Genomic DNA, 27862 nt, shown 5'->3' on the forward strand with positions numbered 1-27862 from the left:
TTGTTTGGGGTTGTTTTTATTTTTGTTTGTTGGATTTGGTTTGTTTTTTTCATTGTTTAGGGGTTTTTTTTTAAGTACCCCCCCCCCCACCCCCCCCGAGAAAATACTAGAAGTTTTAGCTATTTAGCAGGGAAACATGAAAATCATGGTCTGAAGAAGCATTGCTAGGTCTGAGATTTTTGGCACTTGTCTCAAATCCTACCATAGTCAGTCAAAAATGAGTCAAATCGTAAGCTTTACGATTTTAAACTTAGGGGCTGGTTTAGAAGTGTTAGGCCTTGGTGAGCTTTGGGTTCCCAGGTGCACTGATGTTTGTAAAGGCTATAAAATCACATCCATCAGTGACAAAGGTGTTGAGGTGTTGGGATAGTTAGGTTTAGTGAGTTGCATCTGTGAGATGCAGGCCTTGTTCACACAGGGAGAAGGTGGGAGCTGGAGGAATGGCTGTGAGGAGCTGGAAGAAAAGGATATTGGATCGGTGCTTTAGCTGTAAAGGAATAACCTGGACGTTCCACTTTGAATTGAAGCAGGTATGTGTTTCTTGTGGGTGTCTACCAGTTGCTGGCTGTGTCAGGAAAGGAATTAGACCTTTATTACTGTATGTTAGTGGGAAAAGCTGTGTTTGATGTGAAATGGGGCAGCAGCAGCTGCCACAGCAGCCTGTCTTGCCCTTGCTTCAGCTTACAATGGGGCAAGCTTACAATCTGAGGGTGGCTCTGCAAATAACTCTAGAGCTGTGCTGTAGTGCTGTGGGAGCTGCCCCGTGGTGTGTCAGATACGGGGAAGCGCTTAGCTGGGGTGGATGTGAGGAGACTGCAGATGTTTTGTAGAGTTATTTTCTCCTATACCCACATCCTTGTGCAGGGCAGGTGTGGAGCTGTACACCTCCCTGTGTCCTGAGTTCCACCTTTATCCAGGAGGGCTAGGTGGGTAGGCTCCTCCTCTTTTTTGGCAACTTCCATGTACTTCTGTAGCTTTTGGATTTACCCCAAAGTGAGTACACAAAAAAGCTCCAGCCTGCAGAGGAAACCTGCAGCATATGGCATGGCAGGACTGAAACCTCATCAGAAAAACATTGTTTTCTTTGTGTCAGTCTGATCTGGGCCACACTCTGACTAAGTATGCTGCTGTCTTTTATGGCCAAGTCCTCATACCTGACCTCTTGTGAAGGATGTGCCTGGCAAAAAAAGTTAAGGAGTGCTTTTGAACAAGGTGAGGGTACTTGTACTTTGTGCTGCTGTTGGTGATTTAAGCACAGATTTGGAGAGGTGGAAAAAGCTCCTCATAGCATTTAAATAAAAATACAGACTGGGATGTTTAGTAGGGAAAAGTTTTGCAGATGGTGGTGGGGAGAATGGCAGCCAAACTATTGCAGAGAGCTGCAGGTTTCCTCCAGGCTAACAGCACATGCAAGTATCAGTATTTCAGCTGCTAAAACATATTGTCTTTAATTCTTCTTTTCTATGAAATTGTAACTGAATGGGAAAGAATGGTGTTCCTGTATTTATGTGCTCAAACAACTCCCTCTTATCTGGGCTACCTCTGCACCCAAAGTGCTTATAGGACAGGTGAATAGGATGTGCTTTCAAGCTGACTGCCAGCAAGTCTTTTTTGCTAGACATCCAAACACCGCTGAAGTGACAAAATGTTCCCGACGTGTTGTGCTTACGCACACATGTGCTACAAAGGCTGCTAATATCAGAGCAGTTCAATCTGTGAAATCTGTTGGCATATGAATGCTTAGCATCTTTCTGGGAGACTCATTTCTATAATGCTATGTGTTGTACCAAAAAGTTTTCTTGCACTAGAAAGTTTTTTTTTTAAAAAACAAGAATTAATTGCTTGGCTTGAAATATAGTGGAATAACTCAAGAGAACTAGGCTTTTAAAAGTGACATAAATCAATGGGAGTCCTAACCTGGGATTTTCTGCAAGCAAGAAACAATCAATGCACTTGGAAGGGTTGTTTTCAAAAAGCACCTTACTTCAAATTCTTAGAACAGCATCCATGGCAAAGCTAGTGTTTCTGTAAATTTTTCTTTTCTTGTTCTTTATACCAGACTGTCACTGAAGGTCTGTGGTGTGTGTTTCCAGAAGGACTACCTACTGATTATTCTGTTTTGTGGGTTGTGGAGGGTGAGTTTAAAGCAGCAAATGCTTATCAAATTAACAGTGGCTTTCAGGGGAAAAAACTGCAGTGGATTGTTATGAGCTTGCCAGTCCTGCAGTGTAAGGCATGGTTTCATTTCACATGAATTGCTAGCTGGAAATATGATACTGGAGGCTTCTGCAACCAGAATGCAAGGACTTCCTGATCCCAGATGCCGCACCAGCAGCAATGCAAGTTTGCACTTCTGCAGCAGAGTCTAGACAGAGCATCAGGTGGCTTGGGCAAAGCTTCCCCAAATTTCTGCTGAGCATTAACTGGCCTTAGTGATACCAGGTAGTTCTGTTCCCCAAGCTGTGCAGCTGTCACTGGCTGTTGCTGCTTAGAAGTAAGGTGGGTTGAGTGACCTGAGCATGTTTGCCCCAAAACGGTGCAGGGTGGGTGCCTCTCTTGTATGTGCCGTGTGAGGAATGCTGGGGAATACAGTGACTTCATTGAGTGGCTTACAGAAGGAAGTACTTTGAAATGTGTCTGGATACAATTTGATTGGCAACTTGAACATCTTCTTGCATCTTGATGGCTGCTTAAATAAGTCTGCAGTGATTAAGGCCTCCAAAAACATCCAGTACTGTGGCAAACTAGTAGGGAGGCTACAAATAGTTTTTCTCTGCCTGCTGTTCTTTCTAGTCACAGGGTGATAGTTTTTATCCCGAGTTGTGCTTTTATCCTTCGAGGCATTTTTATTCTGTAATGGGGAGCATTGTGTGTAAGCAAGGCTGGTAAACCCCCAGTTTCTGTGCTTATGAACAGAGGGGGTAAATGCTTTTTCAAGAAACTGAAGCTCTCCAAGTCCAGGGTGCTTTTCCCCTCTTCCCTTGGTTTGTGAGTGCAGGGAGCACTGGCAGTCTAAGTACACGTTCTCTGCTTTGAGCAGCACAGGCAAATCCTATATGCATGAGATAAAATTAAATCTGTGCTGTCATGGCTGGACAGTAAGAACAGCACATGCAGCACATCATCCCTCCTGTGCTGCCTGATGAAGTCTGTGTGCAGTCATTACCGGTACCAGGGAGCTGGGCTGCTCGGCTTTGCTGCAATTTGTAAATGGCTTCATTTAGATGTCACCAATGAACTAATTTATGGAAGCTGTAATTAGTGATGATGGGACTGCAGGTGGAAAACAGTAAGTGGTGACATTACTTAGTGACTTCATAAGGGATTTTGAATGTCCAGCAGTTGGCTGCTGCATGTAAGGGAAGAATGACAGCAAATGAGGGAAAACAAAACAGCAACAGCAAAAAATCCCCCAAGCAACAACAAAACACACAAACAAATGGAAATACATCTGGGAAGATGGATGGAAAATTAAAATCACCTGAGTGATGAATAACGTGATTTTAGGTGGTTACTTTCCAAGCAGAGAGGCATGATGCAGCCATATAGATGCTGTCACAAATATATTGAGTCAGATAACTTCCCAGTGGTGCTATGTTTGTTATTCCCTTGAGGGTGCTGGTTAATCTCTGGGAAAGTAGGCTCTGTGGGAAGGTGTGTTCCTTCATCTAAAGCATTGCAGTGTAAATAGCCTGTCCTGAGCACCCCTGACAAACAAAGTTGTGTGTGAAGCAGGGGACACAGATTAGAATGACTTTAAAAGCAGGTCTTCAAATGATTGCTTGCTCCACCAGCAGGTGCCTACCCTCTCATACCTGCAACTCTGAATGCTGTGCTTCCTTGCTGTATGATGTTCCCTGTGAGTGTACAGGAAAATACTCAACTATGGTGAAAAATGAGGGGGAGAAAGTTCACTGCTGTGCTGTCTGATCCTCACTGGAGGGCATGTTCAAAGGGACATAATTACTTGTATGTGGGTGCCAGGTTAGATCCCTGCAGAGACATTGTATTGTGGTTGTTGCACCATTCCTGTTAGCAGCTGTTGGATCTAGTCCTTGCTTGTGCTGCAGCTTGTGCTTTTTGTGGGGAAAAGAAACCCCAAAACCAAAGGAACAAAATAGAGCAGAATTGAAGCCACTGTCTGCCAGTGGGGGGGGGGGGGGGGGGGGGGGCTTTTTCAGCTTTCTAAGATTGTGTAAGCTGATTTTCTGCCTTGTAAGTTGAAGTTCCTGTGACCCTGATGGAAATGGGTAAGAAATAGTTCTGTGTGGTGAGATAAGAAAGTTGTGAGGACATGAGAGGGAAGCTGCCCAAAGGCCGCGTTCTGGGCTGCTGGTGTGACTTGTCTCCTTATGCCTGCTGCAAGAGGAGTGCTGTGAGTACCAATTCTGTGTGTACAGGAGCAGTGGGAAGAGGCAGTCGATAAAAAGTGATTCTGCAGTTGCTGTGATTTTTTTTTTTTTTTTTTTATTTCTGTGCTCTCTTGTGCTAGAGGCCTCTAATGAACTCTTGCAGTATCCACAGCATGGGGATATATGACAGATTGAACAAATGAACACTAATAACTTGTTCTTTGACTTAGGACAATAAAAGGAGTGCTTGAAGCAGAGTAAGGCAAGTATCTTGAGGGGTTTGAGGCATAGGTGGTTTTTCCCATGAAGGCCACCCACCATGGAATATCCATTGCAAGCAACTGTTGGCCACTTTCATAAGCTGTGTTTTCTCAGTGTGAAAGGAGGGAATTGCAACGTAAGTCTGATGGGGAAACTCACATGGGGCAGGCCAGGTGGAGGGAAGGAACCAAGCACAAGTGTTATTTTATCTGGGAGAATGGGACTACTTTAAATGCAAAAGGTTTACTTTCTGGAGGTACTTTTTTCTCTTTGGGCCTGTGGTGTTTGGCATTGCTAGTGACTTTTGCTTTGCCAGCTGGAGCCAATAGCTCTCCTGTGCTTACTCCATTCTTTACCCCACTAGCAGCGTGGTGCTTCTGTGGGTTGGGCTGTGTTACTTTGTTCTTCTGGCATCAATGGGATGAAAAAGCAAAATGCACACCTTGAGGTACTTTCATTGAGACTCCAAAGCTTGAGAAGCACATCTGTAGCCTCCTAGCTGCAAAGTTTGGCTGGAAGGTGGTGATTTCTAACCTGGCCCTGCAGTCTCTAGCATGGTAATTTTCCCATTTCTTGCTAAATCAGTTTTTGTTTTTCTTGCCATAATCCTCCATTCCCTGGACTTGTGATTGATACTGAAACTGCTTTTCTGTTCAATTAAAGAAATATATTTTAAGTTAAAATGGCAGGAAGAAACAGTTAATTCATTTCTATCAGTCTTTTCTTGTTAATTAGGGGAAATTTCTGAGCTACCACCAATGTTTAAAATCCTGTGAATATAGGAAACTCTATTTCAGCATATCTTTTGTCCTAATTGCAGATTGAAAATAATTGAATGCTTTTCAATTAAATGTTGAAATGCAACTTTCTGATTGTTTAAATCAAATTTTGTACTTAATTTTTCTATATAAGTGATGCCTTTTTCTGGTCTTAAAATCAAGAGAAACACAGTTAGAAGGGGAAAAGGGATTTTACCTTGGTATTTATTTTAAGGATCCTTAGGTGCACACGTCCAGGTCATATGCACCGAGATACACCCTGCCGAGTCTGCTCCCAAAGATCTGGTATAACATTATAGGTTTTACTAATTAGCATATCTATCAAAGATTCCCCAGTGAGAGGCTCAAGTGAGCCCCCCCCTCCCCAAGGAGCCTTCCCCTGGATGGTTCTATCTTGGTTTACAGGATGTGTTCTGGAGAGGACCTTGGGGTCTGGGGCACACTAACCCCTACCTACGAAGCTTCTAAAATGTTTAGTCTCTTAGCTTGACAAACAAGTCCAAGAATGTAGGCAAAAAGCACTAAGAATACAGAAGTTGTAAAAGGGTATAACAGGGGTATAAAAGAAAAGGCAAAAAATCTTCATGGCATCTTAAGTATGACATGTCACATTTTTGATGAGTTAAAAATTAAACCACCATTCATCCAAAATGCTGCTTTACCACAAAAACTAAACTAAGAAAACACATTTTGCTTCATATTTTCCTGAGGAAAAGTATTTTTACTTGTATTTTGCAGAAATAATTAAATAACTGTAACAGAAGTCCTTAATGAGTTGTTCTGTTAGTACCTTTGATTCAAGGCTGAGCATCGGGCTTTTAACACAGTGAAATTACCCAAAATGTGAAAATCAGACTTAACAAGGAGTTGATACAATTTAATCATGTGCTGACTAATAACGAGCCAGTGTTTATGCAGCCTAGGTTGTCTGAGAGCTGCAAATTCTTCGAAATGAAGCTGGATGTGGAGTAGCCACAAAATGGAGCAAAGCGGGGCGTGCTGACCAAAGGAGCGATGCTGATCTCTCACAAAACCTCGTCCTCAGAGGAACGGGAGCAGCACTGGTGGTTTGCAAGCTGGCATTGCCATGCCTGTGTCCTGTCAGAGAGCGAGAGAGAGCCCAGCACAGGCATAATCAGTTTAGTATTCCCCCTGGGTTGTTATAAACAAGATCAATATGTACTAATGACTGCAGCAATAAATTTCATCATGCTTCATATGGTAACGTTCTGCACTTACCCAGTTGTTGGTTTGACAGAGAGCAATAGAGTTTACCCTTTTAAAGTTGTAAATTACTATAAGAATGCTGAGCCTCATGATAAAATACATTCATGGATGATTTTAAGCTTAGGAAATATTGTAATACTTTCACTAAGCATACTATTAATATAAATAAATAGTATTTATTGCTTGGTTTCCTAGATGCAGCTGGGTGAAGAAACATGGCATGCATGTTTATCATGCCACTTGTGGTTTCATAATGTTTATCTAAAATTGATTCTCAAAGAAGCTATCTGAGAAGCTTATTTTTCCACATATTTGTCCAAAGAAAAATCATTCTCTTTAACAGATTTCTAGCAAGTTAAATCCTAGTTTTTTTAGAAGTGCTGTTTAGTTTAGGAGATGCTTTTCTATTTAGACATTTTTTCTTGCCTGTATTCTTTATTTTTTTCTTGCTGGCAAATAAGCACTTGGAAGTTGGATTAAATATTTCAACTCCAAATGAAACATTGCAGACTTTTTGCTCATATTATATTCCAAGCTTCAACACTCAATGCTTTCTTCTGAATACAAATAGAGCACTGAAATTACAGGAGCATTCCACAATGCAGAAATACAGATTTACTTTTGTCTACATGTCTGCTACTATATCTTTTTCTCTCTTAAAATTTGGAGCTTTTAAGGCGATGGAAAATCCAAGTCCTTTGAATTACACAGTTCTTATTAAATCAGTCCACTTGAGAAGTCTTGAATGTCAATTTTGGATAGCCCTTAACTGTTTTGCAGTCACCTTCACAAACTCCACTGAACTGTGCACTCTTTGGCCCTTGAAAGCAACTTTTAAGCTGCAGGTTTCTATAATGCCTTCAGAAATTATCTAGATGAAGCACAGGAGAAACAAAAGATAATGCTTCTTTTCATTATTTAAGTTAAATTTCATTATTTGGTTGCATTTGTATAGCCAGGTAGGACTCTTTGAGGTGTGTGGTGCTGTCTGAGCCATCCTCAGGGAGGGGCAGGTCCATCTGAGTGAACCCTTGCAATAGGCTCAGCTTCTGCATTAGTTTTGGAAGTTTTTCTAAAACTCATCCATTGCACTCCTAACACAACTCAGAGAGAGTTGTCTGCGTGTGAATAATCTGAATAATCCAGGCTTCCCATCCCTAAGGGCAAATGACATCTATTCCCCAAGTCTGCTTCTCCACAATGATTTCTTGTTGATCTGGAAATAAAGCAAGCTGCCAGAAACCACAGTCAGAGTGTGTGTGTTATAGTTGAGAATAAATCAAACCTGCCATAGTATTGGCAGCGATCAGGCCTGCCCTGCTGACTTAAATTCTGTGCAGTATGGTTGCACAGAATTTGGTCAAAAAAAGCAATAACAAGTGCAGATTAATTCTTTGGCAGCTGCACCTCTGTGCAGGGAAGGGAGGAAGTCTGGACTTGCTGCTGTGCTTCACAGGCAGCTGTTGCTAGAGTTTGGCTCCACAAAGCCAGACCTGCACTACCCAAATGCAGCAGGTTTGCTGTAGTAGAGGGATCCTTTCTGCATTTCCTCACAATACCTGGTAAAAGCAAATACAGTCTGCAACTGCACTGCCACTGTCCCAGAGCGTGAGGACCTCTATGGTGCTCAGCAGAGAACCTTTTGGATTTGAATCTCTCCATCCTGGAGAAGAGCAGTCCTAAGGTTGCAGCAGAGCAGCAGCATCATATTTGAGGGGCTACTTGCTGCACTCACTGTGGACAGCTGAAGGCTGATGTCTCTGTTACACAGTATATTCCTCTGAGCTTTTTCAAGTTAAGCTCACTGGTATATACAGAAAACCAAACATATAGACACAAAACTGTACATCTAGTTTGTCTTATAGTGTCCTGGCTCTGAAATAATTAATAACTTGGGCAATGTACCATGCTCCAGTATCCTGGAAGAGTGGCAGTTCATCAGTACCACTCATCTTGCCCCCACCTCCTCCTCATTTCTTTTGGGTGCACTACACAGAGCACATCTTGAGAGATGCTGATACCCCTGATCTATTTCCAGTACTACCTAGTGACATTTCTAGGAATGCTACGGGGTTTTCCCCATAAATTCATTGCTGTATTAGACAGAGTGTGCCTTATCAGATAGCAGATGTGCACTCTCCAGGATGATCTCAGTATACTCCAAAGAGAACAGGTTCATGTGCCAACTTTTCTTTTGTAAAAGGAACAATTATTGCAGTTGAAAGAGCTACATATCTGTGCAGGGGGAAAATATGTTGAAAGCACTGCTGTCCTGAAAGGAAACATTACAGTGGCCTTGAGCCTTACACTTAATGACAATTCCCTCTAGTGCTGCAGCTCCTGAGACTGGGAACTTGAAGGCAGAAAGGGTGCAATGGATGCAACTGTGTAAACATGAGATTTACACAAATCCAGGCTCTGCTCTGAGCCTTCCCCCTTGTCTGGAGCTGCACTGCAGTGAGGTGCTTTGTTCTTTGGATTAGTCAGGGGGGACCAGGGCAAAAAGGTGCTGCGGGTGACTGTCCTTGTCATAGCTTGTCCTGACATCCCTTTCTGGGGACATGAGCTCAGCCTCAAAGAAGGGAGGCAAATGAGCAGCATGAGTGCAATTGCCTTCTGCTTAGAGGGCAAAGGCTGCTTCTTCCCAAAATATGTTCCCCACTTCTATCACTGTACTCCTGAGCCCCTATTGGTGAATGTGCATAAGGTGCTATTAATGTTAGGTGAACCTTCCTTGACTTAGGGCTGGAGGTCTGTCATTTCTCTTTTGGGGGGATGGGGGCATCCTCTGTGCTGTGATTAACACTGCACAACACGTGCTGACGTCTCAGCACTGCCCTTGAGCTGAGCTTTGTTGTTCCACATGGAAATGGATCACACATAGCAAGATGGTGACTTTTCACAGCTCCGTAGGCAAGCTGTCCATTTTCCATGTGAGCTGAGGCTCAGGCATGTGCAGGGAGTCAAATATTGCTCAGCATGGTGCCAGAGAAGCACCCCTTGCCAGAGCACAGTGGCTGTCTGGGTCCGACTGGTGCAGTCAGGGTGTTTGGGCGGGGCATGAAGCATCTCACCTTCTGCTGGTCTGTAGCTGAGGGATTTCCTAAGACACAGCTAGCATTGCTGTCCTTCCAAACTTAAGAAGGATTTTTCTATTCATTAATTTCTCAAATTCCCAGAAAGGTTTTGGCATTTATAGTATCCCATGGCTCAGCTGCACAGCTCAACCATACATCTTGTGAAAAAAGTGCCTCTTTTGGTTTGCTCTTGAGCTTAATGGGTTTTTTTTTTATTTCATTTGATAACCTTGAGTTTTTGCATCAGAAAATTATGAGCAGTCATTCCCTACACTCTTTGCCATGCTGTTTGTGACTGTTACAGGCTTTTACTATATTATATTTTCCATGCTGGAGTCCTATTCTTTTTAAGTTCCTCTCTATATAAAAGCAATTTCATTCCCTTAACTCTTTTTGCTTCCCTTCTTTATACCTTGTCCAGATCTACTGTAATTTTTTGGCAGGTGAGGTGGGTTCTACTTGCAGTGTTCAAGGCACCATGGAATGGTAATACCAGAATGTCTCCTGTTTCATTCTTTGGCACTGTCAAACTGGGAGGACTGTGGGATTAAATAAAATGGTGCTGCAGGGTGTTAATGAGCTGGCCCGAATCCCAGGCTGTTACTTTCAGTGTCCTCTGCTGCAAGGTATGTTTTCTTGTATCAGAGTCCCGGTATTTTGGAGTACCCAACCATGGGACAGACCTGCCTGGGAGCTCAGCAGATTTCTTGGCATTATGTTTTGGAATCAGCAAAAAACATTCCTCTACTTTTCACATGTAAAATTAGGAGGAGCAGTGATTTCCTGCTATATGAGGGGATTGAGTGGAGAAAAGAGCTGCTGTAAGTGCATGAAATAGAACCATGATCTGTCCTGCCACTTTTCCTCTCCCTGTTGTCACGGCCTGAGCAGTATTTCCCCGGGAGGCAGGGAGCAGCTTGCATCTTCGCACTTGTCCCCTGCCCCCTAAACTCACCACTGCAGCCGCTGCAACTCAAAGGCAAATTGCCATCTTCCACCCTGCTTCTTCAGCTAAAAATGTCCTTTGCTGGTGCAGTGTCAGCCCTGCTATATTTCATGTTGAAAAGCTGCATTGGGAAAGGATGGGATCAGGCAGCACATTACATTTCTAGTTTGTCAACTGTCTCAAGGCTGTCTACAGAAATTAGTGTAATATAATAACTTGTCTGTATCTCTATATAGATTACATCCCACAAAACAATAAATTGCATTTGAGTTAGGACATGAAGCTGCTATCAATGCCTATGTTAATTTTCCACGGTTTATTAAGAAAATCATAACAATGCATGGTATTTATGCAGGATGTATTCAGAGATTTATCTCCCCAGTTGTGTATTGAATTAGAACAGTGACATTAGAGACACAGATTAATGTATTAGCATTTCTACTGTATCTTAGAGCCAGGATTATATCACAAAAGGAATTAGTTTTGTGATCTCTTCATAGATCCATTTTCAGTGCTATCCTTCACCAGCTCGCTGACAATCAGTCACCGGGACAGATTCATGTTTTTTGTAACTTTTCTTCTTGTAATTCTCTTTGCTATAAACAATAGGGCACTGGGAGTTTGAATGCTTAACAGGGTCGGGAAAATAGCTTGTTCTACTGCCTTAATCCTTACTTTTGGGAGTTACTTAGCCAACAGTCCATGTTTCTTCCACATCTGTTGCAATAATCCTGATGGCAACATCATAGGGCATTGTAAAGGCCACGTTCTCCCGCTATGACTGTCGTTCACTGAATACATATGACAGAACAAAAGGTTTAGTTTTTGAACAAAGATTGGAGTAATTTGCCTCTCATATTTGAATAGTTACATTACCTGTGATCTCAATAAAGAAATTGAACTTTTTTTTAAGGAGTGATGTTGTGAAATGGCATAGAGAGGAACTTATGCTGTGTGCCTTTTGGACTGGTTGGAAGATAGCCTGCAATGTAAGCACTTCAAGGCTGCCTCTTGTCTGTTTTGTTGCTAGAAAACAATCAGGAGATGGTTCCCACTGCATTAGTCCTGACACAGTTTTACAGTTTTGATGTAGGGAGTAACATACTGGCCAAGTGCTTTGGAGTGTGCTTCGTGAGCCCTGCTTCTGGGCTGAGGTTTCAATTTTCACACCATAAGCTAGGACTGAAAGTGTAATTTGGTTCTTTGATGAAAAACAGTGAGAGAAATCACCACGTGTTTTCTCCCTCCAGAGAACACACAGCATTCTCCAAAAATTAGTCTGAGATCAGGGAAATCTGTACAGCTGCTATTTGGTCACCATATGGGTAAAAAATTTTGTTTACTCTTTTTCCAAGACAAACTCAAATTGCTCATTTTCATCACTGAAGTGCCAGTCCTCAGAGAATTGGCTTTTCTTTAGCACCAGCTGAACTCTGTGAAAGTGGCCTTCTCCTTTGCTCTACACTCTCTCTGGGGAGACCTGAGCATGTCTGGTGGGCTGAACTGAGAGCCAGAAAAATCTCCTAGGCTTTTCTGCATATGTATTTACAGCCTTTTCTGTAATTTTCTAGATGCCTTAGCTGTCCTGAGTATAATGATGTTGAGGCAATGACTGTCCTTTGTGATGTTTACCCACTGCTGATAGCAGTGGTGCCCAGCTGCTGTCCACTGAGCCCCCCTAGCAAAAATTATATGAATTTAACGAGATTACTTCTTTCTCTGTTTTGCCATTTTTTCCCCCTTTACACAATGAAATGCTGCCAGTGTGAGGGGATCTGATAAAAGCAGGAGATGAATGATTTGACTTTGAAGCTCTGTGGCATTTTTCGGATTCTGTAATTTCAATGCAATTTTGAATGTTTAAATTAAAAGAGAAATGAATGGGTATGTTAGACATCACTAGGATTTTTCTTTCCTCCGTCTATTTTCCAAACAAATCCAATTAAACCAGACTAATCGTATGGAATTTTTCAGAATCTCTTCTTCAAAATAGAAATATCTACTAAGAAAATGTTCTTGATCATCTTGTATATTCTGTCCTAAATCACTTAATATTCCAGGCACGTTTCACCCACAAAAACTTTTGCTTTCAGTGAAATTCTATAGGAATGTGAAAAGTTCGTAAGTAATTAGCAAATACTATTGTGTGTGCTGGAAAGATTAATATGTGCCTTAGATGTAAACTAACTTAGATATAAACACTTGAAGCTCATCTTTTCTTTTAAGAAAGAAAATGATGGCTTAAAAGTGTTAATTCTCATTTGACATTCTTGAGATGCAAATGTACTTGTACAGATCGTTCCTGTGTGGGTGGTCTGGCCCTGGCTGGATGCCAGGTGCCCAACAGAGCCACTCTATTGCTCCTCTTGTCAGCTGGACAGGGAAGAGAAGATATGTTGAAAGGCTCCTGGGTTGAGATAAGCACAGAGAGAGATCGTTCAGCAATTACCATCATGGGCAAAACAAGCTCGATATGGGGAAAAATAATTAAATTTATTACCAATCAATCAAAGTAGGATGTAGAGAAATAAAAATTAAACCTTAAAACACCTTTCCGCCATCCCTCCCTTCTTCCTGGCCTCAACTTCACTCCTGGTTTTCTCTACCTTCTCCCTGCACCGGCACAAGGGAACAGGAATGAGGGCGGTGGTCAGCTCATTGCATGTTGTCACTGCTTGCTCCTTCCTCCTCAAGGGGAGGATTCCTCAGAGTCTTCCCCTGTTCCAGTGTGGGATCCTTCTCATGGGTGACAGCCCTCCACCAACTTGTCCAATGTGAGTGGCACACAGGCAGGTGGATCTCTGCTCCCCTGTGCACCTCCATGGGCTGCAGGGAGACAGCTTCTTCACCATGGGCTTCCCCATGGGCTGCAGGGGAACCTCAGCTCCAGCACCTGGAGCACCTCCTGCCCTTCCTTCTGCACTGACCTGGAACAGTCTGCAGGGCTGTTCCTCACGTATCCTCACTCCTCTCTTCTGGCAGCAATCTCTGTTCCCTGGTTTGTTTCTTCCCCTTCTAGAACACATTATCCCAGCAGCATTACCGCCAATGGGCCTTGGCCAGTGGCAGGGCAGTCTTGAAGCTGTCTGGCATTGGCTCTGTTGGACATGGGGGAAGCTGCTACCCACTTTTCACAGAAGCCACTGCTGTAGCTCTTCCACTACCAAAATCTGACCAGACAAAAATAATACAATGTATATTTATAATTTCAGCATCTGTCATTTCTAAAACAGCCTTTAAAAAAGATCCAGCAAATATTCTAACAACTCACAAATTTCTGGCATTTTTCAGTCTTTGAGATGCCAGTCTCATTTCCTTAGTAATGCAGTTTAGAGGTTACAAAATAACACCTCATAGAGCAAGTTGTGTTTTCACTCTTGCTGCTCTTACTTCTGGGTCTTGATGAAGCCAGTCCCTGCACCACTGACTGTGTCTGCTCCAACAAATACACATCCTTCTCACTGGCAGTGCTGTTAGGTGAGTTCAGATACTCTGTTTGGTCAGTCAAGTGAGACACGTTTGCTGCTTGCACAGGGGCAGGTTGGAACTGAAGGATGTAAAAGTAGCTGCTCGTGCTGTTTTGTACAGTTTTGAGCTTCATTTCCCTGAGCTCTCTGCCTTTGCAGTGCCTACAGAGGCTTTCAGCAGGACTTGGGGGTCATCTGTGTTGCAATTTCTTCTATGCTGCTATGGAGGACTGGCAGTAGATGGGTACCAGGAGCACCTGAAGAGATAGAGAAAAGGTATGAAACCTTCAGAGTGCTTTACCCAGGCAGTGGACCTCAATGAGGAAGGGTACATAATTAGAGTAACTTCAGCAGAGCTGTGAGATGTTATTTATCTTAGTATTTGACATTGCAGGAGACTTCAAACTGAGAGCTGGCTTCCTGTGGTCCTGTGATTTTCAGACTTTGCTCTCTGCCTGAAGCTGATCCTTTGGAAAAGTTATAGATTAAAATTATTCAACCCTTTCTAGAATCATGGCTAAGGAAAAAAGGAAGTCTATTTTCCTCCCCTTTCTTGGACCCAAATACATAATGGGAATTTTCATTAAAAAAAGAGTAAAATCAGAGAGAAGCTCTGTGTTCTACCTGTCTGTCATTTCATCTCTCCTTGGCAAGATGAGACAGCCTTAAGGTGAGAGTAAAAGTTTCTCATAGTAATTACCAGGTTTTCTTTTCACATTATGCAGTGCCAGTCTCTGTGCAACCGTTTTGGGCTCAGGTCTTGCATGAAAGAAGCTGAAAATGAGCACCTGGCAACGTGAAAGGGCCCTTCTGCATTAAATATCCTTGGTACAGCAAGGAGCAGTGGGCAGAAGCATGTGTCTGAAGTGGGGCAGCTTGGTGTAAGCCACGTTCTTTCTCCCCACCTATCAGTTTTGTGGGACCCTATCACACCCAGTCACTGTCATTTGACGTCACTCATGCTCATCTCCAAACTCTGTCACGTGTTTCTGAGCATGCAGTGACTCTTGAGGTGCCTTCTCCAGCCACACTAAGCGGGGAGGCTGTGGTTGGCCGTACATGCAAAGCCACCCAAAGCAAGCCTAGTACGTTGTGACTGTGACAGCTATTAGGCTTCCTCATAGGCTAATTCACAGCTTTGCAGGTTTGCCTCTTCTGGTGTTTATCTGTAATCACATAACTTGCAAGGGAGATGACTGCAGCTGACTTGTAAGTTTGAATGTGCAGAAGGTGGTGAGGTTGCATCCTGCTATCATGACAGCCTGGGACAGCACAAGCACCCTACCCAGGCCACACCTTTGTGTAGTCAGATGAGATGATGTCTGTAAGCCAAGCAGTACATGTCGATGATCCTTGGGGGTTTTCCCCACTGTGATGTCTCTCTTTGCTTTGAAAAAAATGTGGCTCTATTCACATATGCCTCAAAGTGTTCAAGCATGATCAGGACATTCTTTTGGAAGACTTGTCAGCCATGTATCTCCATAAATTACTTCTGGTTTCATCACTTAACTCTTCTGGCTAAATATCTCAGATTTTTCAAAGGTACATGCTTGACTAGAATTGGTTTGCAACTTAAGTGGTCCTTACTTTAACTTAAATATCATCAGACTCAGGTGGATTTATTTAGTGTGCATGAAATAGTGATCAAGCCAACATGTCAAGTAGCTCATCCCAGGCAGATGGTGCTTCTGGCTGAGGGTTTGTCTCATCTGTGTTGGTTCAAGTTACCATTTTATTTCTTTTGTGTCACAGAAATTTGTTGATCAAAAATGCTGATTCATCTTTGTCTTTATTTTTCCTCATGCTTCAGATCACTTCTGATTCAATATAAATGGGATTTTTAGTTTGGCTGGAGAGATCCAGAGAAATTATGGATTGATTTATCCCTGCATTGGAAAGTACGGGCAGAATAAGCTTGAGTTTTCAATGTTAACTCATTATTTTTGGATTCCTGAGTCAGCACACTAAGAGAGCCTGATCCTTATCACAGGTGCCCCTAAATTTGGGCCGTCTGAATTGGCATTCATATTTGAGGATGCTATAATTGCTAATTCCTGTATTAATTAGGAATCTGCTTCTGAAATTGTGTGCCAACCAGCTGTGACAATTTTTGTTACTTTGAGAAGATGAAAGATGCTGAAAATAATGCTTGCAGACTGAGGACCCTGTTAATGCTGGTGAATAGGCTAAATTGTAACACAGTTTAGGGAGAAATCTTTTAGATTTTTGTCTATCCAGAAGCAGATTGATCTCCTTTAAAGTTTATATTTTTATTTACACCTCTTCAGGCAACAAAGGCTGAACTGCAATGCCATGGAGTCTAAGGAAGCAAGCATGAGACTTAACTCATGAGGCAGGGCAAGGAAGCAAGCAAATTGATTGACTCTGCTGGCTCTCTGTGTGATCTTCTGAATGGGATGTCGTTGTCTGTTTGAACCTTTGGATTGTATAAGAGCATAAAAGCCTCAGGCTCAGAGTTTATTTAGGATGGGTTTCTGATACAGGCATAAACAACCTGCAGACCACACAAATCAAATACATGTATTTCTGAAGAGACTTAGGATGAGTCCAAATAATGTTGGGCCCTTGTGTGACGTGCTCAAGGTGTGTGATTAAATCCAAAGACAAGGTTGGTAAAGCTTAGATCTACAGTGGTGTAACAGCAATTAGAGGACTACGTGCTTGGCAGCTGCAAGATAAATGGATAGTTTACCATGCTTAAGGGACTTATGAGTATAATGTTTATTTTTTAAGGTTTCAGCAGTGCCTGATGCTCATCAGCAGGAAAACCTCATTGTTAAATTGAGGACGCTGTTTGAGGCTACCGGTTCTGACCTTTTGAGTTGGCATGAATAAAAGCCGGGTTAATGAAATGTGTTGCTCCAGTAGCAAGTTAGGGAAAAAAAACCCCTGTCTGGTGCTCGGAAAGACAATAAATGCCACAGAGATTTATGCAGAGCTTTGGTGTAGCTCCATAGTCATGAGAGCTATCTATACATAAGTTACTGGGGAAAAGAAGTCACTGCCTGGATCTAGTGAAGCACACAGCCCCTGATGTCTCAAGGCGACAGATAACAATAGTCATAATGGTTGTGACTTGCTTGACACGATCCATTTAGCATTCTTGCCCTTATTGCTTGCTGGTTTCAAAGCCACAGCCCTGAAGTGAGATCAGGGAAACTGCATTTGACATGGCTTGTGGAAAAATGGCATAAATCCCCCAGCACCAAGCACTTACATGTGTGTTAGGCTGACCACTAATCACCCGTTCACTGAGGAGCACCCAGGAAAGTTGGCTGCTAATGAAAACCCTGGAGCTGGCACTGAACTGATAAGACTGTTGGGTCCTTGTTTGTGTTTTCTGGGATCATGCCAGTGTAACAACACAAGCTCTGGCATGCAGTAGTTTTAAAGCTCAAAATATTAATGTAAAGTGGGTATAAAATTGGCTAGGGACTTCAATGTCAGTGCTTAACAAAGGAAACTATTTCTTGCTGAGAATGACTGTTATTTGTTGGATTACTCGCTCTGTGGTAGCGCTGAGGTGTTGGCTCTGCAGCCGTGCCGGCAGCTGGATGTTGCTCTAAAAGGCAGCGGGAGGTGCCTCCCCCAGAGCTCCCAGCCTGTGCCTGTGAGGCAGCAGGGCGCTCTGCAGCCTGCGTGTCGCAGCGCTGTGCCAATTGTGTGCAAACCGCGGCCAGCGAGCCCTTTATCAGCACTGGGCAAGCCAAAGTCTTTGCTGTTGTGGCAAGCACAGCCTGCTGCTGTGGGACTTAGGGTAGGGGGTTTTGCTGCCACACCTCTTTGCTCTTCCAGTTGCTCGAAGGGATAAAATCCCTTTGGAGGAGTTAATACTCCCAGCACGGAGCAGGACAGCTGGGATGCAACGCCGACTGTCTTCAGAGTTGATGCAGTGGGCTCCTGCTTTTAGTGCATAGCAAGAACTCCCAGTGCTTTAGGATTGGTGGTTTCTGGATGGGATCTGGAACTGAAGAGATCTTCCCTGTCAGGTTCTCCAGCCCAGAAACTGAAACTGGCTTTGTAGTTAAAAAGCATACTCCTATATGGGATGGAAGGAAAATTATGGGGGAATTTCAGGCTTCTTTCCTTGTGCCTCCCCACTTCCCTCCTAAACACAGGGAATAGAAATGTTGTGTCAAGGCTCGTTTTAAAAGCAAATCTGGTTGTTTTCTTTCTAACCTCACTTTCCCTGGAGTAAAGTAAAATACATTTCTTTGGTTCAATTCAGTCTAAAATAGGCCTGTAGTTCTAATAGAGTTTCCCTGCAGTACCGCTCCTGGCCTGCAGCTGCTGTCCAAAAAAGCAAAGTTCTCCCATAGCTCATTTGTTGTCTCTGTTGGCACCGCATGAAAGTTTAGGCTCTGCTGCAGCAGCTCAAATGATACTGGGTGCCCAAGCAGTGGCACAGAATCTATCCTCATGTCCCTCTCTAGACTCAGCTGCCTGGAAGGATAGTGGAACGAATGAAAGCCTGTAGATAAAATTTCATAGTGGGTGACTTCTTCTCAGGACCATTAGTGAGACTGAAAAATCAGACTTTATAATATAAAGCAATCTTCCACCTGAATTCAGGACAGCTACTCTAGTTCCACGATATGTTATTTAAAGCCTGTTTTATAATAGAATTTGGTATTGCAGTATGTATAATTTATAATATGTTAAAACCCATTTCATAATATATTTTAATCTCTGATGATGAATAGCTGGGACAGTCTTGCAGGTTCTGTAATATCACTATGGCAACATCCTTTAAAAAAAGAAAAGTAGGACAATTGAGAGATACCAAGGACTGGTCAAGGAAAGAATAATGACACTTGTCAATTTGCATTTTTTCCAATAGTTTATTTTCTTCTTGGCAATGGCATCTGTTCTGATCTTTTTGCATGTGTTTTCAGCAAATCGCTTGCGACGTTACTGAAATGTTGCTTCTTCTTTAAACTTTGAGGGCTCAACTCTGAGAAGATTTGTTTTCCATCTCAGTGCTAAATGACTTAGCCCATCTATGAAGATGAGCAGAACTCAGCAGCTATTGGTGGACTGGAAATATATCTTCCATCAGATTTCCAGTGTTTCTCAAAAATCAAAATAGTACCTTGAGTCCAACCTAACATGCTTACTTTAGAAAAACGAGACTTGTCTTCAATACTAAATGGTTGGCTGTTTTTAAAAATCATGACACTTACTTTGAAGACTTACATTTTGACTAAACTTCTAAATGACAATTATTCTTTTCCTGAACAGTACTCAGCAAAGCATATTCATCATTCATTAGCAAAGAAAGACGAAATCTCAGCTTGCCTGCCTTTCCAAGAAGCGGTGGTGCATCTCTAAAAATGTCACTGCAATGTCTCAAGTGATAGGGATCAAAAAGCCTGGAGATCTGTGGACCACTATTTGCTTATCAGGTGACACAGGGCTCATCCAGGGAAGACTCATTTGTCATTTACCCCAAATCAGGCAGTCTCTTCCTGAAGAGCAGACATTTGAAGGTCCCAGGTCTGAGTACCAAACACCAGCAGTGCACCAGGCAGCCTTTTAAGATGTTTCTGTTACTGGGTGTTATTCTTAGTCTTCTGCTTTCAAGCGTGGGAAAGATACTTTTTGAGGATGAAAGTTTATGGTTATAGTGGTTTGTTCTGTCAAATGCTCCAGGCATGAGTTCCCTGTCCACAGGGAACACTGTAGTGGAAACTGAGCTATGTAGGAGGTCCTGTGCCTTTTGCTTCCTACTTGGTTTTCTTAAATACCTCAGGCCTCTGCTATTGTCAATCAATTCAACAAATAATTCTATTCTCTCCATTCTCTGTGATTCTCAGCACAACTGGTTTCCTTCAGCCTCCAAACTATTCTCTTCCAGGGCTACCCCTTGCTATCACAGGTTTTAACACTCCCTTGCCCTTCTCCACCTTTTACAGAGCAGATTCTCTTTGACTGCTCCTTCTCCTTCATAAGCTAAAGTTTCTCCAATGCTTTTCAGCACCCAGCCGTGTTTTGACTGGTGGCAGGTCATGCAAACCAAAGGCAGGTATTTAATAGCCCTAGTTATGTCAGCTGATATGAGGCTGAAGGTGAGAATATACCTAAAATGTCTGGGGATATCTGGGCATTCATATTTTCCCCTGTTTATCCCAAAGCAGAACACAGATGTTGACCTTTACCTTACTAATCCACCTGCTTACTCAGGCTTTTGCTTGAGGGGTGACAGCAAGTGAATTTCTGCCTATAGGGCAAATTCCAGAATGTATCCATTACTGTGTCATTGACATTTGCCAGCTGATTCTTATGTTTTCAAAGTAATTTTGTTCTTGTGCCCAGGGAAATTAGCAGTGAACTGTTACTGGGGTTTAAAAAGCATTTTTGGAATAAAATTTCTTTTAACTCTTCCTATTTAAGTCATTGCTTGCATAAAGCTACTGATTAGAGAAGAGCAGGAATCCTCATGAGAAATAGGAATAGTGAACTTGATGAGTTTCTGTTCTGACTTTTTTTTTTTTGTTCTGCAGTTACAGAAAGCCTTTTGCCATGGGCATGTCATCCACATCATGGATCATAGTCTACAAATAATGCTAGGATTTTATTTTTCCAGTTACACTGCTCTTGCAACATACCTTGTAAATGTCCAGCTCAAATCCTGCAACTAGATGTGTAAACAGTGAGGAGACACAGTCATTTTTCAGTGAAGGAAAAACTTCTATAATTATGGGAGCAGTGGCATAAAGATCCACCTATACACTGGGTCTGGTGCTCACACTGCAGGTCTAGGCTGTTATCTAGAAGAAAATAAAACTTGCAGAAATCATGAGAGTGTATGAAAATGGGCACATTGAGTCTCTTAGCAAACAAGATTATAAGGCAGGAGTCTTTCTGATTTGGATGACGCTGTTGGGGCTGGTGGTGTTTCTTGGGGTTTCCTCTCTTCTAACACATACTGCATTTGAGAATGAAAACCAGCTGAGAGCAGAATCACATAAACCTATTTTCCTGTTCTTCATGAGGATGAATACTTTCTTATCCCAGAACCACTGGGCCCATTCATAATTGAAACCTTTAAAGTTTATGAACTGTGAAATTAGGTGACTAATAGACAGGTGAATCATTAGGCTGAATGCATTCAGAGACCTCCTTGTTCCTGTTTCTTATATCTCCCTGTAGACAAACACATTTACTTCAGCAGAGAAGAAAAACAACATAAAAAACTCTTCATGACACTGAGGTCCCACCTAATTGCTGGAGAATGGGATTTTTGCCAGGACACAGTGAATGCCTACTGTATCTGTCCATTTATTTTCTCAGGGTGTTGTTCCTTGTGCCATGTGGGGTCATCCACTGCCTTGTAGGTTTCTTGGTTTGACTGTTTGTTTGGGTTTGTTTTTGTTTGGAGTTTTTGCTTGTTTGGGGGTTTTTTGTTTTTGTTTTTTTTTTTTTTTGAGGTGGTGGTGGTGGTTTTGTTTGTTTGGGGGGTTTTGAGTTTGTTTGTTTTTTTTGGTTTTTTTTGGTTTTTTTTTGGTTTGGTTTTTTTTTTTTTTTGCCATATGTAGGAGAAAACCTCTGTAGCCTCTATCTGCTGGAGATCTCTTTTTCTTTTTTTTTTCTTTTTTTTTTTTTTTTTTTTTTTTGCTATACCAGTCTGTCCTGTGCAAAGAGGTCTAAACAAGTAGAGAGCAAGGAGCAGATTTGTTTCAGGTACTCCTGCCATAGGAATATTCTGATAATAATATCCTCCCAGCTGTTTGGAAAATCTTCAGCATTCCCTGTGAGTAAGAAATGTTTGATGCAGTCCCAGGAACAAAACAACTCAAACCAACCCAATCAACAGCACTTCATTTTCTTACTGGAATGAAATCTCCACAAGTGATTTTGGAGTGAAGAGGGGACTTTGCATTACAGTTTCACACACATCTTGGCTTTTAGATTTTACATAGGATGTGATTCAGGAGCATTGAAGAGGTCCTCATCTTTATCAGAACTCCCCTCCAACTTCATTTCACCAGTTATTTATTGTCACATGTGGAATAGTTGTAGCCAGGCTGTATATCTTAGTTAATTAAAAGGAACATCTGCTTAATATAATGCATTATATAAATGGTATTTCCTTTGTATACCAGGCTACATGAAATAATCTATTGGCTGCTGACCCAAGTTCCTGCATGCCTATCAGATAACCCACAAAAAGCATAATATCTGACATCATGCGTGTCCCCTCCAGGCAACATATAAAATAAATACTGTAAGCTTACATAGAAGCAGGTGAGTCCAAAAGAGCAGAAGGGGATCTATACATTCCCAAAGTACAAACTTAAGTGGTAACAGATGAATCCAGACAGTGATTATAAACCCCAGAGCTGATTCATAAACTTCTCAGGCTGCAATCTCTAGAGTCTGAGGGCAAAACTGTCTGCAATAGGCTTACTTTCATGTCCTTGTAGCAGGAGTGAGTTCAGTTCTTTGTATACTTAGGGAAGATGGATGAAGATATTGATGTTGTTGAGTGCTCTGAATGCTCAATAGCAGTGAAATCAAAATAGCACACTTGAATGGTGAAACCATTAATGAATTGGATGCATTTTTCTGGTTTCATGCAGGCAGAACATTCTCATCAGACCTGCCATATTTTGTAGATCTTGTTTGCATAACAAATATTTCAGTACTCGGTTTTTTGTTTGCAGAGCCTGGATTTCAGGTGGGACTTTGTAGCAGGAAGAGTTGGATCTACAGTCAATAGTCCAGAGGATTTTTGGCTGTTGACTTGCCTGTTCCTTGCTAGAAGCTATTTCCAGAGGTCTTGTGTTGTTGGGTAAATGTTGGGCACAGGAGGGGTGTTGAGTGCTTGCTGCTCTACATTGGGTACTTTGGTGCATAGCTTGCAAGCTGAGAAGAGGGTGCTCTGCAGTGCTCTGGCACTTCAGTACCTGACTCATGTTGCTTAGAAATGGAAATGGGGGTGGACCTCACTGTGCTGATTCCTAATCCACCTTCATCATGTCCCTTCCCTGTCTTTTCCCTTTGCTTTGGCTGCCAAAATGGAGATGTGCTAGAGCTAGGCATGGCTAGAGGCAAGCCATGCTGACATCGTGAGAGCTTTTGGAATGCATAAGAGAGGCCAAGACTAAAGAGGAGTTTATTTGCAAACCTCTCTGTCTAGATGGCTCATATAATTATTTTCTGTGCTTATCCCACTTTAGTCAACACACAGCTCAGAAGAGCAGCCAAGCCATTTTAAATGGCTTTGTTGCCTCAGACATGGGAGCACAGGATGCTACCTCAGTAGGCTGGGCTGTGTTTGCTGTTCTCATGCTGGAAACAATCATCTTTGCTCTCAGGACAAAACATTTCCAACTGCCTGACTTTGGGGTTCCACTTTAATCCTGCGTGCTAATGTGCTGGTTTACCGTATTAACGCAGATTAGCTGAAAATAACTTGGCACGTCAGGATTTTCTGCTCTTCTTACGCTTTATAATCTCTTTGCTTTGGATGATGTTTATTACATACTGAAATAATGGATTTAGTGCTTTCATGACCTCTGTAACATGTTCTTTTTGTGATTCCACTCAGAACTGCTCTTGCTTAGCAAACCTTCCAGCCAGGAATCAGTCCAGCACAGTTACCCTGGGCACACTGGCAGCCATTTCGAAGACTCTCTTGGGTTGAGTCCCACTGCAGGTCTGCTGCAAACAAAACAGGCATTTGAGCTTATTAATTCTGGCTTATTAACTTCTTTCACTGCAGCTGCAACCAAACAAGACCCTTCTTCAGCCCTTACCCTGGGCTCCTTTTCAGCTGCCTTGTTTAGGATGTGGCATAAGATGTTTGGAGGCTCACTAGGCAAGGCTGATAGAGAGCTTTCTTGGCTGCCAAAGCATTTAAGACCACCTTAGAAGGGCTGTTGGGGGGATTCTACAAGCACAGAACATATGGGGAGGATGGCCTGTATTTATTTCGGTTGCTAACAGAGTAGTTCTACTGCGTCCATATGTGTTGATATTGAGCTTTGTGTATCTCAGTAATCTCTCTAATCCTCTAGCCAGATGTTTGATGGTATTGGGAGGCCAGAGGTGTTAAAACTTCAGAGGTCTACACAGACTCCACTTGCTTAAATGTTGTGTTTTAACAGATTTCTAGGGCTTTTCTTCTGGTCACCATCTGTGCTCTTTCCTGCTCTTTGAGTCTGCTAATGCTGCTATTTGCTCCCATCTTTGTTTTTCCTCCTTTGACTCCCTCCTTTCTATATCTTCCCAAGGATGTGTTTCTTACAGCCTACATTATATTTTCTTTTTCTGTAGAGGGGATCTGAAGTTACACAGCCACAGCTGGCACTTTTGTTGTTTTTTGGCAGAATTTTGCCTGTCCTATGTTTTGGGTGGCAGAAGCTCTGTGGGAGCCTTGCTAGGCATCTGGGGATGGTAAGTGTTGCTGTTGTTCCCTGTGTTGTGCCTGGCTCTGGCTTAGGCCCCTTTTCCCTAAAGAGCTGCTGCTTGTGCTGGCCTAACTCAGAGCAATTCCCTCAGCTCTTTGCAAAAGTGCTTTCAGAGTGGAAAGCTGGACATGCGTCTTTAATACAGAGCAGGAGCAAAGAGGAGGGAGTCAGCCTTACTAAGGGCGATTAATTGTGCTGTTGACAGTGAGCCCATGTGTGCTCTGTTCTAACTTTCTCTTCACTGAAGATGACTTTTGCAAATGGATGGAGATGGTCAAAGCCTGTAGCTTCAGGTACTATGCCACTTTTAACGTTGAAGTGAGATGAGTCTCCACCATCTGTCATTGCCAGGAAAATGACAACGTTATCATTGCCTCTGTCTTCACGGAATTAAAACACGACATCAGAGGCTGTCTACATCTTCTCTCTGGTTTTTGTGCAAGGATTTTCCCCTCCTTTTTCAGTTTACTCCTGTTTGGAAGATAATGAGGGCTACTGTCTTCCATGTGCTTTTTATCAGGGAACAGTGCTCTTCAGCAGACTCATTAAAATAATGGATGGCCTCAGATGCTTAATTATCTCTGAAACTTTCTTGCTGTCCAGCAGCAGGGAAGATTTCTTACATGGGGTATAGATAAGAGGTACAGTCCTAAAATGACTGTCCTTCTGCCATATCCTTTAAGACATCAGACAGAAAAATAGTATGTTGATACCACCAAATCCAGATAAAATAATTTGTGTCTTTTAGGTGTGTGGCATGATCAGTTTGACCATTGGGAGTGGATGGATTTTGGATTGGGAGGACAACAATAACTCATCTGGTGGATGGGAGTTGCAGCAGAGTTCGAGAGGCATGTTGTAAATGTGGATGAGAGAATTAAAAAGACATCTCTTCTGGAGACCATCAAGATTGAAGGGAAAAGAACTTGGGTCCACCAAGTCCTTTAAGCTGTCAAAGAAATGCATGTTCTGGTTAATCCATCTCTTTTGATGACAGGTTGCATATGGAGAACTGATTAAAATGTGTTTCCTTCGTCCAGATTCTCATTCCTTAAAAGCCAGCTTTGAACAGTATTTTCAATAGCAGAGAGTTCTGCTTTTGGCAAAAATTAAAAAAGCACAAGTCTATGAAATACATCTGTTTTGCTTAAGGGAGTTCAGTTTGCTTCGTATAGTCTGAGTCAGAATTCTAGATAAATTTGGTGATCCTAACTGCATCTGGCCATTTGGGAGCTCAGATCTCATTTAGACACAGATATTAGTGCTGCTGCACTTCTGGTTCTTTGGACTTCTCTGGGGTTAGTGCTACTGTTGAGCACTTGCAAAAACTCAGCTATTTTGTTACCTTACTAAATGAGTGCTCAGTCAGAAACTATACAGTGGCTGTCACCCAGATATGTTATGTGATATCCAGTGTAATTAAAATCAGGACTTGTCTTCAAATAGCCATTAGTAATAGAGATTCACGTTCAGATGGCACAGCAGGATGTGTGTGAACCAGGTGTTTGGGAAATCCTATGCAGAGTTTCAGGGGTTTTTTGGCCTTTTAGTTTACTTGACTATTTCAAGTAGCACTGGAGATGAGGTCCTCTGAACTTGTTTAAGGTGTTTGAGTCTGTGACATATGAGATCAAGTCCATTTTGCTATGGAAACTGAAGAAAAAAAGCACAAACCCCTGTAGCTCACCGCTCTTGAAAATCCATTTTTTTGGTATGTGTACAGGTGCCTTATACACACCTTAGTAGAGGTGAGCCCCAGTCTCTCCCTGGCATCTGTATGTGCTGTTTTAATTCAAATAAAAACAGGTGCCTGTTTATAGGTTGCATTATAAGTATCTGAAATTACTCACCTGGGTAAAATTAGAGATCAAAGCTATAAGGAAGTGTATGTATGACCAGGGACCTAACGTTTGATGGGTGCTTAGGAACTGTAAGGAACATCTGCACTGAGTGGGCAGCAATTGCTTTTCTATATTGAATATTGAAGTGGGTTATCACACCGTGGAATGGGTTTCTTTCTTCCTTTCATCTCCATGGTGTTTTTTTCTTCCTGTTGTGATTTCATAAAGATTGAACAGTCACAATGAAAGAAGGCAAATGCATACAGAAACAATTTAGCTTTGTATGGTGTCAGATACTGTTATGAGAAATAAAGTTTTGCAGGTTTCTACTTAAATTCATAACCAAGAATCTGGCCTGGCAAGTGTGGGCAGATGCATAAAGTCCTCTGTCAGAAATGTCATTCAGCTATTCCCTCAGATAAACATGGCCTGCTTGACATGCTGATATGGCCAGAGTGAAAAATTCAGATTTTTTAGAAATTAGCCTCTAATATTAATTTATTCTTAATAACAGGAAGTTCCTGGGCCTCATGGTTGCAAGGAATGCCTTTAAGATGTGGCCCAAGAATAAAAGATGTCTCTCAAAGCAAGTCCTCTTCTCTGATCCTTGGAGGACGTGAAGTTGGTCATTATACCTTAAACTTAGTTTTAAATATCTTAAAACTTTTAAAAACGACCTCTGAAGACTCCAGACCTAGGGAGGCAAAGTGCAGGATCCAGTGTAGAATTGGGAAGAAAGACTCAAGTTTCACTTGACACTTCACAGTTCTTCTGTTGATGGCCAGGAACCATGTGCAGGTTCCCAGTGCCAATACCCACCTTGTGTGCCCTGACACCTTTATTGGAGGTCAGTCAAATCCTATAAGTTCAAACTTATCTTCTGGATGTTCCACCTCTTGCCATCTTTCACATGACAACTGACATGTTTAGGTTTTGTGGCACACCATCTGATGTTTGAGCACACCCTGGTGCACTGTTCCTGCCTGTGCTTCCCTGTACTAAGTCTGCTCCAGGTCTTCTTGGCACCCCAGGAGCAAGAGACTTTGTGAGTTGCAGGCCAGCCTGAAAAAAGCTTGCAGGAGAGAGAGACAGAAATCATTTCTCTGTATCAGTGGGTGACTGATGTTTCTGTGTTTTGTGCAGTGAATTATTTCAGTGTCTAGTAAATAAGAATTTACTATGGATGAGACCTCCCTCTGTCCTGATGTTCCCCCCAGCAAAACTGACTGAAGGCAGGAAGGGATCTAGGTAGTTTCTGGAAGAATTTGGTAAGAAATACCCAACTGTTCTTCCAGAAAAGAGGGGATGTCTGGAACTGACTAAAGCAAGGAGAATGAAGCACTTAGCTTGACAACTGCATTTAGTTCCCATTCTGCATGGTGCAAAGATGAGAAACCATTGTTTTTTCAAGACACTGCTGCTGGCTCTTGCCAGGAAGGGCTAGATTGACTTTTTACTGGCACCTTAGCATTTTTG

At 42.3% G+C, this 27862-nt stretch overlaps 1 long non-coding RNA gene across 1 annotated transcript; it reads left to right on the top strand.

The window, feature by feature from the left end:
• The first annotated feature begins 366 nt into the window (after positions 1 to 366).
• Positions 367 to 27477, top strand: LOC138109654 (uncharacterized). The gene is made up of 3 exons (XR_011150649.1): positions 367 to 530; positions 24465 to 24531; positions 25294 to 27477. It is a non-coding gene; the product is annotated as an uncharacterized lncRNA (long non-coding RNA).
• The last annotated feature ends 385 nt before the right edge of the window (positions 27478 to 27862 follow it).

The sequence above is a fragment of the Aphelocoma coerulescens genome, chromosome 4 (assembly GCF_041296385.1).
Source record: "Aphelocoma coerulescens isolate FSJ_1873_10779 chromosome 4, UR_Acoe_1.0, whole genome shotgun sequence".
Classification (NCBI taxonomy): domain Eukaryota; kingdom Metazoa; phylum Chordata; class Aves; order Passeriformes; family Corvidae; genus Aphelocoma; species Aphelocoma coerulescens.